Below are 5,000 nucleotides of genomic sequence, written 5' to 3' on the forward strand. Positions count from 1 at the left end.
CATAATTATTTTAATCACACTGTTCACGGTGAAGCAAAATTAACTTCTTAAAGTCACAATGCAATCAAAATGAACAATTCTCAATTTAAAATGGAATATAGCTGTATCTATTATAAATGATTTATCCATGCACATATATATTTTTGAAATTCATATTCCTCGTAATCCTCTTTAATCAAAGTAACTTCTCTGATGACGAGGGCGGGGCAATAACCTGTCACTCACATCAGATCCACCAATAGCAAACCACAATCATCCAATCAATTCCTCACAAAATCAAGCCCCGCCCCACATTTGTTCTTGTTTGTGAAGCCGTTTCACTCGGATATACGTCACAATCCTGAAGAAAAGACTATCACAAATTCTCTTTCATGCTGACTAATAAATGTAGCTATTATTGCTCAAAAAGAGAGAGAATTAAGTACAGATTGACAAAAACCCAAAGTATCAGCAATACACTCAGAAAAAAAGGTACAAAAGCTGTCACTGGAGGCGGTACCCTTTCAAAAGAGACAGTTTTGTACCTGAGGAGTGCATATTATACCTCAAAGGTACATATTAGTACATAAATGGCACATATGAGACAGCTTTTGTGCCATTTCTTCTGAGAGTAGACGTCTCATAGTGCATCTATAGCTCTGAGGATCAGTGTGTGAGAGGGAAGATGTGTGTGTCGACACAGAGCTTCATTCACTCTGGATACACACACCCGTCCCGACGCTCGAGTCAAATGCTGACTTCACCGTCACACAACAGAGGGTCTTTATGACACACAACCTCCACGCCGATGCTGACACACACTCAGCGCTGCTCTACACAGCCTGACGACTGTGTGTGTGAGAGTGTTTGTTTAACGGCAGTGTTTTAGCAGTGCAGCGCTCTGTTCTGATAACGCTGCAAAGGCTTATGATCTCAAACTTATAGGCCATGCAAAGTTAAAGTTGTGTTAAGGATCTAATGCAAATATGACAGAAGAAAAGCTTCTTTATAGAAACGTAAAGTCTTCTGTCCGGCGCTTCATTTACAGAACCTTTAATGGGTCATTTTGTGGGCTTAGTTTGAATTAAAATAGGGGTTATTAAACTGTAACATATTAAAATGATTAATTTAGGGGTTGTATTTATTTTATTTTGTTTGTGTATGTCTATCTTGTTTCTGTTGTCTATCTATTTATCTATCTATCTATCTATCTATCTATCTATCTATCTATCTATCTATCTATCTATCTATCTATCTATCTATCTATCTATCTATCTATCTATCTATCTATCTATATCTAAGTTATTTCATTTAGTAAAATGATGTAACATACTTTATCAGAAATAACCCATTAAACATGAAAGTATTAAGAAATCATTTAAAGTATTTCTGGTGTAAAAGGTTCTTTAAGATTGAGTCTAGAACCCTAAGGTTCTAAACGGAACCCCACTGATCCTTTGATCAATTCAGGAAATTCCAGATCTATCAGCACAGACTATTTTCTATTTGTTCAAACATTACAGACAAGTTCTAAAATCATGAGTTATTTTTCTTGTCCTCGGCTCTCAGTTACACAACACCGATTCATCAATGTTGTATAATAAAGCAAGCATCATAACACACACTTTTAGAAGGTTTGAGGTTTGTCGCTTGCAGTGCATGAATGCGTTGAAGCGTGTGTGTGTGTGTGTGTGTGTGTGTGTGTGTGTGTGTGTGTGTGTTTCAATGTAACTCATTTAATTCAAATGTTTATTATGCACTGAGTTTGCACAAAATAACAGAATGCTGACAAGAAGTTAATTACAATTTTTCCAATGAAATGAAGTGTGGAAATTTTCACTATTCAACAAAACAGTAAACAAACACTAAATAATATGTTCAAGCTGTTTTGTGACTTTCTTTTAATGAAACAGCCTTTCAATAAAAAACTTTAAACTTTATGGATGCACTTTTGTTATATTGCTTGTGTTTTGGGTTTTTTAGGGAAAGAATTGGGCAAGCATCCACTAAGTGAATATAAATAATGTCAATGATTTAACAATATTAAAACAACTTTTCTATGGTTTACATATGCCATTTTCTACATCTATTTGTCTGTTTCAGTATAGCCTACTTTTTTCTCTTATTTTTTGGTGACAATGGCTAAAATTAAGATATCACAAAATGATTTGGTAAGGGTGTGTTTTGGTAATTCTATCGTTGGCTGAGATGTTTAAACTGCGTTTGTAAAGTCAGAAATGAGAGAAGTAAAGGTTCAGTGAAGGAGGATTTGATCCGGATGAAGATCCGAGCCTCATCTTCTTCACACACACACACTCAGAAACACGATGCGCTTATTTATTCATAAACTCCTGCAGTATTCAAACCTCACAACATCTGAGTGCATATTAACACTGACAATCACACAATATCTCCACAGCTGTCCATCAAACAACACTGCTGATCAATCACTGACACCCAAAGCAGAGCACAACAAAGAAAGGCATTTTTGCATGAATGTATATACTAATAAATTATTTTTGATCTAGCCTGTAAAGTATAGTCCTACATATGGGATTAATATTTTAATCTACTACAGATATGAAGAGAGAAGGTAAAGCAGGCACTTGAAGTAAAGAGGAGCATATAGCCTAACTCTGTGAAACATTTTTTCTTCTTCTTTTGAATCATATCACGTTTAATTACATTAAGCAGACACAGAGTACTTTTAACATTTATATTTCGTAGACTAATAAAACTATTAGGATTTATTTTAGTTTAGTTCATTTCTGCGGAGTTAAACTGAACATTTTGCTAGCTTCTTGCAAACGTTTGCATATGCATTGCAGTGCTTTAAGTTGCGTTCACTAAAGGTAAGCTTACCTCTAATAAGACTTTTAGTGAGCCTTCTCAGATATGCGCCAAACTACAGACACTCCAGCTGGACTGACTCAGGTATTGTCGGAAATAAATGACAAGTTTGTCGGAATAAATGCTAAATAAACTCATGTAAGCAGTGAGGCAGGATGTCCCAGGCAGTCTCTGTGCACTGACAGATCTCCAGAATCACTCGCCTCTGCCTCTATGCAGAGACACAGAGACAGAGAGAGAGAGAGAGAGAGAGAGAGAGAGAGAGAGAGCGAGCTGACGTCACTTAGAGCCTCGCCAGGAACTGTGGGTAATGCAGTCCAGCAATTCATCCTGAACCAGGCCCGGAGTGGGTAATCGGGAGAATCGGGAGTATTCCCGGTGGGCCGCTTCACTTTTGGGCCGGTCGAGGAATTTTTTTTTTATTATTTTTTTTTACATTTCAATGTCACATTAGTTACATTAGGATACACACGTTCCGCATTCTGCCACCACAGCGCGCAACTCAGCATGGGTTGTACCATGTGAGGGAGTTCTCCCCTCCCCTCCTATAGAAATGGTTGGGTCCATAGCCCGTCTTTTCAAAACGTTTTCTCAGGGAGGCTACCGCGGCTCCGCCGGCGCCTACCGATAACTGGGCCGGCCGTAACGGTACGCGTCAGGGAGGATGGATGGGAGGAAGAGGCCAGGAGGTAGGCTATGGAAGCTTTGTTTCCGCCACAGAATAAAACATTTTAAAAGATAATTGCGACTTTTTATCTCGAGTTTACATCTGGCAATTCTGAATTTTTTTTCTCAGAATTGCGAGATATAAAGTCAGAATTGCCTGAAAAAAGTCGCAATTGCGTGTTAAAAAGTCAGAATTGTGAGATATTAAGTCAGAATTGCCTGAAATAAAGTTGCAATTGCGTGTTATAAAGAATTGTGAGATATAGAGTCAGAATTGCGTGATATAAAGTCGCAATTGCTTCTTATAAAGTCAGAATTGCAAGATGTAAAATCAGAACTGCCTGAAATAAAGTCGCAATTGCTTATAAAGTCAGAACTGCAAGATATAGAGTCAGAATTGTGTGATATAAAGTCATAAAACGTGTTATAAAGTCACAATTGCGAAATATAAAGTCAGAATTGTGTGATATAAAGTCGCAATTGCTTATAAAGTCAGAACTGCCAGATATAGAGTCAGAATTGTGTGATATAAAATCATAAAACGTGTTATAAAGTCAGAATTGCAAATTATAAAGTCAGAATTGTGTGAAATAAAGTCGCAATTGCTTATAAAGTCAGAACTGCAAGATATAAATTCAGAATTGTGTGATATAAAGTAGCAATTGCGTGTTATAAAGTCAGAATTGCGAAATATAAAGTCAGAATTGCGAAATATAACGTCAGAATTGTGTGAAAAAGTTGCAATTGCTTCTTATGCTTCTTATAAAGTCTAAGTGAATTATTATTTAACCTTTACATTATTTGTTAACCCATGGTATTAATACTAACTACACAATAGTAAGAGCTGAACTGTTGCTTCATTTATCCAATTTTAAAAAAGTGCTAATTTGGAATTCCACCATGGAAAAAGTGGGCCGGTCTTGGGCCTGAAACTCCCGGGCTGAAAAGTGGCCCCACTCCGGCCCTGTCCTGAACTGCCCCCCTCCCCCCCTTTCTTTTTTGGTATTTGTAGTTTTATCACCTCAGAAAAGTGTTGTTAGTGACCTACATACACAACAGAGAGCATAGCATAACATACTGTATAACTAACTTATGTTATTCAGAAATGTACCTATAGATCAACATTCATATTAGCAGTATCAAGTATCAGTATCACAACAGAATAGAACAGAGCTAGAATAGAATAGAATAGAATAGAATAGAATAGAATAGAATAGAATGTGGCATATAATAGCATAGATATTAAAGATATATATATATATATATAAATACGATATCTACAAGATATAAAAACTGTAGCATAATATGACTTATGGAGCAGAACAGAGTGTAACAAACTAGATTAGAACAAATGAAAACAAATAGAAAAATAGAATAGAATGTGGCATACAATAGTGTAAGATATAATAGATTGTAGCATATGGCATAATATAACAGAATAGAATGGAATGTGACAGACTGAATTTGAAAAAACTGACTATATTTTCTAATATAACCTATTTGTT

General features: G+C 36.2%; 1 protein-coding gene across 2 annotated transcripts in view; it reads right to left on the reverse strand.

The window, feature by feature from the left end:
* peli1a (pellino E3 ubiquitin protein ligase 1a) overlaps positions 1-5,000 on the reverse strand; it is a 19,690-nt gene that overhangs the window by 13,345 nt on the left and 1,345 nt on the right. Inside the window, exon 1 of one of the 2 annotated variants that reach the window (XM_081362046.1) lies at positions 2,842-3,040. The exons of the other annotated variant lie outside the window; for it this stretch is intronic. The gene's annotated coding sequence lies outside the window, so the exon portion shown is untranslated. Of the gene's footprint in view, positions 1-2,841; positions 3,041-5,000 lie in introns of those variants that run through there. 2 annotated transcript variants of the gene reach the window in all.

Source organism: Scardinius erythrophthalmus (assembly GCF_964197995.2).
Source record: "Scardinius erythrophthalmus genome assembly, chromosome: 3".
Classification (NCBI taxonomy): domain Eukaryota; kingdom Metazoa; phylum Chordata; class Actinopteri; order Cypriniformes; family Leuciscidae; genus Scardinius; species Scardinius erythrophthalmus.